General features: G+C 39.7%; 1 protein-coding gene across 3 annotated transcripts in view; it reads right to left on the bottom strand.

Moving 5' to 3' along the window:
* The window catches only part of LOC150092751 (short transient receptor potential channel 4-like), a 443,103-nt gene that overhangs the window by 199,701 nt on the left and 230,938 nt on the right, over positions 1–12,464 (bottom strand). The gene's annotated exons all lie outside the window — the stretch shown is intronic.

The raw sequence follows: 12,464 nt of genomic DNA, 5'->3' as shown, positions 1-12,464 counted from the left end.
AAAACATTGAAAATATGTTACTTAACTAATTTAAAACAATCAATACAGAGACAACTAAGTGTATTATTGTTATTATTATAATTATTATTGTATGGTGCCTCCATGGAATCCAGAGACTCATTGAGGGAGACCTAAACTATACACATAATCTATCATACCTCTCCTTGAACCCATTATCAGACAAAGCACTCACAACTGAATCTGGAATCCATTCCATTCATTCACAAGCAAAAAATCTAGTCCTAACCCGACAACAAACCACATCTTTATTCAACTTCCAAGGGATGACCCCTCGTTCTGACCCTTCCAGACAAGTGCTGAAACATTTCCCCTGCATCAATCCTATAAAACCCTGCAAGCAACTTAAATGCTTCTCTTTTTCTCCTAAGAACCAACTTCTGCAATCCACACACCTTAAATCTATCTTCATAGGGAACATTTCAGAAAACACTCAGTATTATTATTATTATTTTCGGGCTACTCCAGGAGTCCTTAGACTCATCGAGTGAGGCCCTAAACATCATGTCCGCACAAATATACGACATTCTCACAGTATCTATCATACCTTGCCTTGAACTCGCTCACTGTCATAGCACCCACAACAGACTCCGGCAGCTTATTCCACTCATTTACCACTCTAAAAGTAAAGAACCCAGTTCTAACACCACTGCTAACCACACTCTTGCCCAGCTTCCATAGGTGTCCCCTAGTTCTCCCACCACCAGTCCTGATCTCAAAAATATCCTCTGAATTAATCTTATAGAATCCTTTTAGCAATTTGAATGTCTCAATCATATCTCCCCTTTTCCACCTATCAACCAGTTTCTGCAACCCACAAATCTTCAACCTGTTCTCATATGGTTCATTCCATAGACCTGCTATCATCTTGTCACTCGCCTCTGGATCCTCTCCACCTCCTCCCCCATCAAGAAGGAACCGAGGTGACCAAATCTGGGGACAGTAGTCAAGATGAGGTCTTATCAAGGCTCGGTACAGAGGTACAATAACTTGCTTGTCTCTGCTTGGCAAGGTATTTTTCAACAACCAAGTGAGTTGATGAGCTGATTTAGCTACTTTCGCAATGTGCCCCCTAAACTTCATCTCCCTATCCACCAACATTCCCAAGTCCCTGACCTCATCAATCTCTTGGAGTACAGTTCCACCAATGTGGTATACTGCTGCTAATCTTTTCACCCCAAAATGCATAACCTTACATTTTGTCACATTAAATTGACATCCATTCTCCTTAGCCCAGAACTCCAATCTATCCAAGTCATCCTGCAAGACTTTGACATCCTCTGCATTCACTATCGCCCTCCCCAACTTTGCATCATCAGCGAACAAATGAACTGTTCCACTTAGATCCTTCCCTATATCGTTAATGAACAGATTAAACAGCAGTGGTCCAAGAACAGAACCCTGTGGCACCCCACTAGTCACAGGCCGTCTTTTGGACTCCACTCCTGAATAAACCACTCTTTGATATCTCTCCATCAACCACCCAGCTATCCATCTCACCAACCCTATATCCATTCCCATATGCTGTAGTTTACAGATTAGAATTCCATGTGGTATCCTGTCACACGCCTTTGCCAGGTCCAGCAGTATCACTGTAAACCCATTTCCCTTATCCAGTTCGGCCGTCACCTTGTTATAAAACTTGAGCAAGTTACTCAGGCATGATCTACCCTTTACAAAGCCATGCTGTCCCCTGTACAGTATCTCATTTTCATCAATCCATTCCTGTATTTTTCTCTTGACTACTTTCTCCAAGACCTTGACAACAACTACTGATATGTTGATCGGTCGGTAATTTGGAACCATAGTCTTAGGTCCTCCTTTATGCAGTGAAACTATTTTCCCCTCTTTCCACGCCTTCGGGACTAAACCAGACCCGAGACTCAGATTAAACAACATGGTCAAGGGCACTGATAATTCCTTAGCCGCTTCACGCAAGACCTGTGCCGGTATACCATCCAATCCCACATATGTATTCACATTAAGGTTCTGTAATAGACTATTCACCTCCACTTTATTCATCACAATTCCCATATAAAATAATGGCTCCTTCATTTTTTCAATGTCACCACCTGGATGATATACTTTTGCAAAGTGCGCGCTCAGTAACTCCACTATATCGACTGGTTCAGTGACCTCCTTACCATCGTCATTCCTTAAAATCATTTTGCCATGTACAGTTTTTTTCTTGCTTGCAGCATATTGAAAGAACTGTTTGGGATTCTCTTTTGCTTGCATAGCTAGTTTCCTTTCATAATCGGCTTTTGCTGTTTTTACCACACTCGTTACCCTTCTGGCCTGCACTTTATACCATTTGTGTGCCTGCAGGTCACCCCTTTCTTTAAATTCCTTCCACAGTTGTTTCTTTTTTTGCAGCTCAAGTTTAATGGTGTTATTCATCCATTTAACCCCTACTTGTTTTACTATTCGGACCCTAGGTATACAATCAGCCATAACCTCCTGTAAATGCTGCTTGATCACTTCCCATGCTCTATCGACGTCCAGCCCTTGCAGTTGTACATGCCATGGCACTGATCCAAGCAATCTCCTAAGCTTGTCATACTTGCCAGCATGGTAATTCCACATATACCCTGTCTTAATCAAAAATTCCACACCTTTAGCCACCTCCCAGGTCAAGACCTTATGATCACTCTCACCAATAGGTGGCAACATGGTCATATTCATTACAGTCAAATTGTGAGATGCTATTACCAGGTCAAGCACTCTCATACCCCTAGTATTTTCAATTACATGCTGTCTCAGATAGTTATCCCTTAATAATTGAATAAAATCCATTTCCTTTCTCACATGTATCCTCTCCTCCTTCCAATCAATGTTACCATAATTAAAATCCCCCATAATAATTATCCTCCTTCCACTCATTTCATCAATTTGTTTATGCATACTATCTCCACCATATATTCCATCACCTGGTCTATAGCAGCACCCAACTGTATATTTTATTCTGCCAGTCTCAATCTCACACCAAATAGCCTCAAATGAGCTCCTTTCACTATCCTGCAATACAACTTCAATTCTCCTTGGCTGCTGTTCATCAGCTATCATCAATAACACCCCTCCCCCCATTTTATTCTCTCTGTCCCTCCTAAACACACTATAACCTACACATTCTATCCCAATAACTATATCATCTTTCGTCAGCCATGTTTCACTAATGCCAATAACCTGTGGCCAGGAAGAGCCAATCAAGGCCAAAAATTCTTCCTTCTTGTTCCTAATACTCCTGGCATTAGTATACATGAAATGCAGTGATCCCTTTGTCCCACCTCTATCTTGATGCGTTATTCTAAATGTCCCATTTCCATTTTTTGTCCTTAGTGCTGGCTCAGGTACATTATATACATTTTTACACTCAACTGTCTCACTGATGTCTGCATATCCCCTCCCCCCCATCCTTGGTAGTTTTAGTTTCCCTGGTTCTGCACATCCATTTTCACTTCATTCAGCAACACTTTTTCTAGTCTTCACACACCAAGTCCATTCAAATGCAGGCCATCCATCTTGTATAGGTCCTTTCGCCCATCAAACTCATTCCACACGTCCACGAATTCCACACCACACCGTCTGCATAACCTGCGCATAATGTCATTTGCGATTATGGCCCTCCTTCTAAAACTCCTCTCTGTCATACCGCGGCAACAGACTCACCATTCTAACTCTGTCACTCTTTTCTTTCGCTACCTTTAACAATACTTTCAAGTCCTCTCTCATAAAAAATTTATCACCTTTCAATTCATTCGTACCCGCCACAATTATTAATTTTTTCACCCTCTGTTTTTGCACTCTAATACTCTCACTTACATCCTTAAATTTCGCACTCGGTAAGTACGATTTAGTTACACTCCCATCTATCACTCCTCTTAATAATGAGTCACCATACAACACTCTTTCCTTCATTTCAGAAACTCGCCCACTCTTATGCTGGTTATTTAAGTTAGCCAAATCACTCTGGAAAGAGTTTTGCAGGTGCTCTAATTGCCGCTGCGCATTTTGTATCACTGCGCGCAACCTAGCGATCTCACTTCCTACAAATAATTCCTCATTTTTTTTATCATTCAAACCATTTTCTCTCTCTGTATAGTTGCTCTCACTCTTTCTTAGATCACCGCTCTCGTTGCCATCTTGTACATCGCAATTCCCTATCAAGCCACTATTTTCACTCACTTGAGCACTCGCCTCTGAATGTTCTCCACTGCTTCCTCTAGAGCACAGTAATCCAGATGTGCAAGTATCAAGGCCTTATAAAGAGGAATAACAATTTTCGTATCTCTACTTGTTAACATATTCTTCAATAGCTAAGTAATCTTATGGGCTACCTTAGCAACCTTATCAATATGTCCTCTAAACTTTAACTCTCTGTCTACCACCACCCCAAAATCTCCAGCCTCATCTATTTCCTGGAGTACAGTGCCATCAATGTGATGCACAGCTTGTAATCTGTTTATCTCAAAATGCATAACTACATTTCTCCACATTAAACTGATCCCCATTATCTTCTGCTCACAATGATAGCCTGCCTATTTATATCATCTTACAAGCTTTCTACATCGCCTTGATTAACTATTACTCTAATTTCATATCATCAGCAAACAACTGAATATTTCCTTTTAGATTATTTTCTATATCATCTATGCACAAATTAAACAGCAATAGTTCCAGCAATGAATCTTGTGGCACACCAATAGTCACCTGTCTTTGCCTTCGTCCTGCATATACCACTCTCCATACACCACTTTTTGATATCTATCCAGCAGCCACCCTCTTATCCACATAACCAGTATCATATTCACCCCCATTTGTTCTAATTTGTGTAGCAGCATTCCATCTGGTATTCTGTCAAATGGCTTTGAAAAATCCAGTATAATCATTGTGTAGCCATTTCCTTTATCCAACTCAGCTGTTACTCTATTCTATTATAAAAAGTAAGTAAATTACTAAGGCATGACCAACCCTTCACAAAAGTCATGATGTCCCTCATCCAGTATCATATTCTTATCCACCCATTGTTGAATTCTCTTTCTCTTTTTGACAATTTTTCAAGTGCTTTTACCACCATGCGTGAGATGCTGATTTGTCTATAATTTCCTGTAGCAGTTTGAGAACCTCCCTTGTGCAAGGGAATTATTTTCCCATCTTTCCTTGGAACTCAACCAGAGCTGACTTAAATAAAGAACCTAGTCAGAAGTGATGCAAGTCCCCTGCACATTCTCACAAAATTCAAGCTGATACGGATGTTAAAAGGGACGAAAGTGAGGCGGAAAGAAATGAAATTGAGAGAACGAATGAAAGTAGAAATGGCGTGATGCAGAAATCGCAAGTAAAAAAAATCTAAAGAATGAATGATAGCGAAAAAAGAATGACTGATGGCGAAAGTTGGACGCATGTTGGAACGAAAGTACTGAACCAAAGAAAGATATGTGAGAGTGAAAGTGAGAAGAATGATAGTGAAAGTTGGACATTTGTTGGACCGAAAGCACGGAAACAAAGAAGAATGAATGAGAGGGAAAGTGAGAAGAGGGGGTCGAGAGTTAGAAAGTTAGAAAGATTTAATGATAGAGAGAATGTGTCGCGAGGTTTGGAAGGTGAATTGAATTGGATGAAGCAAGAAATGAAATGGATGCGGAATGAAATTAAGAGAATTCAGGTCAAAACTATTAAAATAAATCATGATGGCATGAAAGAGTTAACAAAAGATGAGCGAGTGGCGTTGTATGGCGACTCCATTATTAAAGGTGTGCTAGAGGATAAAATGCACAAGGTATGTTTTCCAAGTGGTAAAATGAGTAGAGTGATTGAGGCATTGAATATGAGGCGGGAACGAGCAAAAGAGTTAATTGTATTAATTGGTACAAATGATTTGAGAGAGAACAAAGAGCATGTCAAAATGAATGTCAGGAGACTGCTTGGAAAGATAAAGGAGAATAGTGTGACAGAAAGGGTAGTCAATGTGTTGCCTAGGTATGATTGTGGTGAAATGAGGCGGAGAGCAAGGATTATGAATGATATTCTGGCTGAAATGTGTGAGGAGATGGGAGTACAGTTTGTTAATGTGTGGAATGAGTTTCAGGGACGAAGTGAGCTGTATGAAAGCGATGGACTGCATTTGAGTGGTTATGGTGTGAGTCGCTTGGAAAGACTGCTGCTGGAAAGTGGAGAAGTGAATAGAGAGAATGAATCAGATCGAGACGGGAGTGATGTGGAAGAGCAGGAGAGTAAGATAGGAGAGATTGAAGAAGTGGAAATGAATGGGGAAGTGAGTGGTATGAGTATAGAAAATGAGAGAATGGGTGTGCAAGAGGAGCAGGGAAATGGGGAGGCTCAGGGTGGACAGGTATACCCAGCGTGAGAAAGGTGGATGCTCCAAGAGGAGGTGAGAGCATGTGTAGACAGAAAAGTAATGGGATGATCAGGGATCAAAAGGAAACAGATGGAATTGCAAAGGGTTCTAAAATGAAGAAACAGAAAGGGAAATGGCCCCAGTCCAGCATGGAGAGATCACATCGAGTGAGTGGTATCAGTGGAACTAGCGGTAGATCCAGAAATAAGTTGTTGTGTTTGTATACCAATGCTAGAAGTATAAGAAACAAGGCGGATGAAATGGTTGTACTAATTGCGTCTGTGCACCCAGAGATTGTCGGAATAAGTGAGACATGGTTAGATGAGGATGACATCCTGAGAGGAATAGAGATGGAAAGGTATGATGTGTTTTGTGAGGATAGAAGGGGTAAAAAGGGAGGGAGGAGTCCTATTGATGATAGAGAAAGAGTTATGTCCATACAAGGTAGAGATGCAAGGGGGAAATGGGGCCAGTGGTTTTGAGGCAGTATGGTGTGAGATAGAGGTGAATAGAATCAAATACTTGGTGCGATGTTGTTATAGACCTGGTAATCGGGATGGTGGTGATAGTGAAATGTATAGCCAAATAAGCCAAGCAAATAAGAAAAGGGTGATCATTATGGGTGATTTTAATTATGGCAATATAGACTGGAATGAAGAGATAGCAACTGGAAGTAAAGAAAATGAGTATCTTGAGTTTTTGAGGGATAACTACCTCAGACAGTATGTAACAGAGGGCACACGAGGATTAAGGGTCTTGGATTTGGTCATCTCATCGGTGGATGTAATTATCAATGAGGTATCAAATCATCCACCAATTGGTGAAAGTGACCATGAGGTGATTACTTGGGTGGTTGCCAGCAGTGCAAGGACCCCTGTGAAAAAAGGGTATATGTGGAACTACAAGGGGGGTGATTATGAAGAGCTCAGGAGACAGCTTGCAGGTGTAGCATGGAATGAGGAGTTAGCTGGAAAAGAGACCAATGCAGCTTGGGGGATTTTCAAAAAATATTTAGCAGATGCAATGTCTAAATGTATACCATGGGTGAGAAGGTTAAATAAGGTAGGTGTGAGATGGATGAATAAAGAGATTAAGCATGCAATACAGAGAAAAAGGGCATTATGAAGGCAGCATAAGAGAAGTGGAAGTAACCAATTTCATGAGGTCTACAAAGACCAGGCAAGAAGGGTGACTTGGTTGGTGAGACTAGCTAAAGATCGGTATGAACAGCAGTTAGGTAATGAAGCCAAAAAGAATCCTAGGGAGTTCTTTCGATATGTAGCCAGCAAAAGAAAGAATGATTATGGAAGGATGACATTGATTGGAGAAAATGGTGTAAAGACAGCTGCTGAAGAATGGGTGGTGGAGATACTTAATGAGCAGTTCATAAAGATCTTTCAATCTTGTGAATGTGACTTCATGGAGAGATTAAGAGCAGTTGATGATGGAGAGGAGAGACTGACTGTAAGTGAGCAAGAGGTGTTTGGGGAGTTGAGTAAACTAGATGTAAATAAGGCTGTGGGACTTGATAATATATCACCGCATATTCTGAAGGAATGTGCCAGAGAGTTGACACCTGCCTTGACATAATTTTTTAATACGAGTCTTGCACTTGGTCAAGTTCCTAAAGAGTGGAAGGAGGGCAAGATTGTGCCACTTCATAAAGGAGGGGATTGAACTCAAGCATCAAACTATAGGCCTATCTGTGTGTCAGGTGTTGTGGTTAAGTTGTTGGAGAAGCTTGTGAGAACTAGGATCCAGAGTTGGGTTGACAACAATGGTATAATCTTTGATGGACAGCATGGATTTCCTAAAGGGAGGTCATGTTTAATAATCTACTTATTTATTACAATAAAGTGACTGCTTCCTTGGACAGAGGAGAAGGATATACTTGGATTTCGCAAAAGCGTTTGATAGAGTACCTCATGATAAGTTGACAGTCAAACTAGAGCAGATGGGGTTAGATATTAGATTAGTGCATTGGTTTGGAGACTGGCTATCTGATAGGTATCAACAAGTTGTGTATGGGGGTGCAATATCCAGGAAAAGGAAAGTCACTAGTGGAGTGCCTCAGGGATCTGTTTTAGGGTCATTACTATTTAACTTGTATATTAATGATATTGGCGAAGATTTGGATGGAGATATTCAGTTGATTGCAGATGATGCAAAGTTGGGATGAACCATAAAGAGTAGTGAAGATGTTGTGGCCTTGCAAGAAGACTTGAATAAATTGAGTGGTTGGGCAAGCAAATGGGGATGTGAGTTCAATGTTGCAAAATGTAAGGTTTTAAAATTTGGAAAACAAAGATGTGATGCAGAATTTATGCTTGGTGAGAATATATTGTTGGAAGCAGAGGAAATAAGAGATGTGGGGGTGACAGTGGATAAGGATCTAAAATTTAGGGGACACATCGCCAAAATTGTGAAGACTACACAAAGACTTCTGGGAATGATGCGGAGGACACTGATGTGTAGAAGTAGGGAGATTCTTGTTTCATTATATAAGGCTTTGATTAGGCCACACATGGACTATTGTGCCCAGATTTGGTCACCTGGTTTTCAGAAGGATGAAGAGATGTTGGAAAGGGTCCAAAGGCGACTGGCTAAGGTAGTTTCTGACCTCTATAATGTCGAGTATGAGGAAAGATTGAAAAGATGTAATTTGCAGAGTCTAGTGCAGAGAAGGAAGAGGGGAGATATGATAGAGACCTACAAGTTGGTAAGGGGTTGTTATAGGATCAATGGTGGAGAAGTTCTACAGAGAATAGTGGGAGATCAGGGGAGAACCAGAGGTCATCCCTGGAAACTGTATAAAGAGGGTGTGAGTAGGGGAGTGAGAGGCAGGTTTTTTCGTGCAGAGTTGTGAGTGATTGGAATGCCTTGCCTGAGAGTGTGGTGTCTGCAAGGAGTTTGAATGTGTTTAAGACGCGGTATGATGAGATGTGTGTGAGATAAAAGGACCTCCTAGATGAGTCTTTGACTCCATGAGGTCTTGTTTAATAATAATAATAATAATATACCCCATCTAATCCCACAGCTGTATTTACATTGAGATTCTGCAATACAATAAGAACCTTCAATTCATCCACATCTGTTCCCTCATTATTGTCTGTCAGATATGTTAAAGCAGTAACCTCACTAGGGTTACTGCTTGCATATATACACTTGCTGTATACCTTTGAAAAGTGGTTACTTAGTAACTCAACTATTTTATCTGCTTCTGTCACCTTGTCACCATCATCACTCATTAAGGTTAATCTTCCATAGCCATTCTTCCTCTTACTATCCTTTTGGAATTTCTTTCGCCTGCTAGGATTGATTCTTCTCATAATCTGATTTTTTATTCCTTGCCATACTGGTCACCTTTCTTTCCTGACACTTGTATTGTTCAAAATACAAACTTATTTAATACTGACCATTTACAAAGAAACTTACATTATAGCCTACCAGTTTTGCCAACAAACTGTCTGGCTTTTTCAAGGCATTTACAGAAAGACATAAAAGCTAGTAAATGCAAATTGAAAAGAACATATAAAACGTTGTAAACCAACTAGTAGCTAAGGTTACACGTTCATGTGACAGAGAGGACTTATTGTTCTTATTCATTATCACACATGCGTGTTTGTTGTAAACATGTAATGTGATTACTGGCTAGCTGCAGTTCAGATTGATTTAGAGAGAGGATCAGGTTTTTCCAGGAAATGTTTAGGATTGCACCCTGATTTCTGTTGAGGTTTCTGACAGTTATTAACACTATTGTGGCTTCGTTGAATAAACGATGTCTGTAGTCGTCATCCAGATATGGCATGGAGCTGTTTTGAAACTCTATCGTGGGGTTAGATGTACAGAAATGATGTGGTAAGCTGGAAGAGATACTTCTGTTGTGGTTTACATCACCAATATGTTCTTTTTGTCTGATTTCTAAACTCCATGAAGTTTGTCCGATGCAGGCAAGACCACAGGAGCAAGGAATGTAATATACTCCTGGATATTTGTAGAATGGCACCTTATCTTTTGGGATCCTAAAACTTGTCTGATGCTGGTGGTTGGTTTGAAGACTACTCTGATGTTGTAGGCTCTTAGTATTCTGGCTATTTGATAAGAAATTAACTTGATGAAAGGGATCACTACAGTAGAAATGTGCTGGGAGCGTGATTCTTCTTGTCTGGGGTTGTCACCGTATACATATTTTTTGATGATGTTTGGAGGATATCCATTTTGTGATAATGTGTTGGCTATTAGTGAGAGTTCAGTCTGTATATCCTCCTCTTCTGATATAAACTTTCTGGCTTTATATTTCAACATGTGGATAATGCTCAGTTTGTGTGTCTTGTGATGGTTTGAAGTATAATGAAGATATCTTCCAGTATCTGTGGGCTTTCTGTAAATAGATAATTTGACACTATTTGATTGTTTCTTTATCAAGAGTCTAAAAAATGCAGTTGGCTGTTGTTTTCCGCTTCCAGAGTGAATTTTATCTTGTTATGTATTGAGTTGATTTTATCCACAAACGATTTTAGGTTTTCTAAGCTGTCTTGCCATATAATGAAGATATCGTCAACATATCTCCACCATATAGATGGTCTAGGGGAGATTGTGGAGAGAATTTCTTTTTCAAGTTATTCCATGAAAAGGTCTGCACAAGATGGTGATAGTGGGCTTCCCATTGCTAGGTTTCTAATTGTTGGTATATGGTGTTGTTAACCTTAAAGAAATTAGATTGAAGGCAGTGTCTAAACATCTGTGTGATGTCTAGAGGAAAGAGATCTTGGATGATGTTTATTACCCTTTTCACCAATGTACCAGTAGAAGAGGTAATAAATGATCATGATCGTGATCATGAAGAGGTAATAAATGATCGCTGTCACATTCCTTTCCTTGCATGTGATTGTCCTTGTTTTGGAAGCCATTGTAATTCTGGTCTCTGTTGAATGTGTATCTTAAAAATGCATTGATAATGCTAACTTGAGCTAGCAAAATGTCAGGTTGTAAATACTTAACTTAGTTAATAAATTTAATTATTTCATTCCTTTGTCTATTGTAGTGTATTCCAAACATTTTTAACTTGAATTTTTGCTCCTGTATCGCTACCCTATCAAGCAATGCATTCCACTTAACTATCTTTTCAAGCAAAAGATGACCTGCTCTTTACTGCTTTTATACAATTTTCTGTGGCTTTTGGTCTAACCTTCAAATGAAAAATCATTCTTGAATTGATTTAGTAAAAACTCTTCACCAACTTGTCTCAATTCATATCATCCTTACTCCCATTTCACATGATCATCAGATGATGCCAAGAGTTGGATAACATCATCTAACCAGCATTCCAAAAACCTGATGTATCATAGTCTAGATACTTTACAAAATCCCTTATTTTCTTCAAAAACCAGGAACTGCAACTGTACACAGCAATTCAAAGGCAGTCTGAGTAAGACACTATATAGTCGAACTATATCCATTTTTACTTCTGTGTGCCGATGTCCTCTGCACTGTTGCTATAATCCATTATAGTAACGTGATTCAAAATTTTCAGATACTTATCATCCATCACACTAGTCCCCTTAATGAATCCTCCAAGTTTTTCAGTATATCCCCCACCCAAAAAACTGTGTGTGTGTGTGTGTGCGTGTCCCACACCCAAATATATACAGAGCAGCTTTCTAAATTTCAAAATTGTACACACATTAACAAGTGGTAATCTTGCAATATACTCATTTGAATCTGTCCCAATATTATTAACATATAAGATAAACAACAGTCCAAATGCATAACTTTGCACATACATTGCCCATGGAACTAGTTTGTTCAAATCTACTTGCATGGATTCTGCACTGTACTCTTACCACCTTCCTAACTTTGTATCATCAGCAAATAATTGTATATTAATATTCAGACCAACCCCAATATTAATACACAAGATAGGCAACAACGATCCAAGTACAGAACTCTGTGTTGTACAATGGGTCGTCTTCCTTCTCTCAAGTTCAGCATCTCCATGCATTATTCTTTGATACCTCCCGTGTCAACCACTCTACTATCCTTGTGACATGGATGGCAGAGTATCAAGTCAGCTACTCTACTCTCCATA

The sequence above is a fragment of the Typopeltis vanoorti genome, chromosome 25 (genome assembly GCF_054136105.1).
Source record: "Typopeltis vanoorti isolate ZY-2024b chromosome 25, IOZ_Tvanoo_1.0, whole genome shotgun sequence".
Taxonomy (NCBI): domain Eukaryota; kingdom Metazoa; phylum Arthropoda; class Arachnida; order Uropygi; family Thelyphonidae; genus Typopeltis; species Typopeltis vanoorti.
Note: the sequence above shows the minus strand (reverse complement) of the source record. Positions and strands in the feature narration are given on the sequence as shown.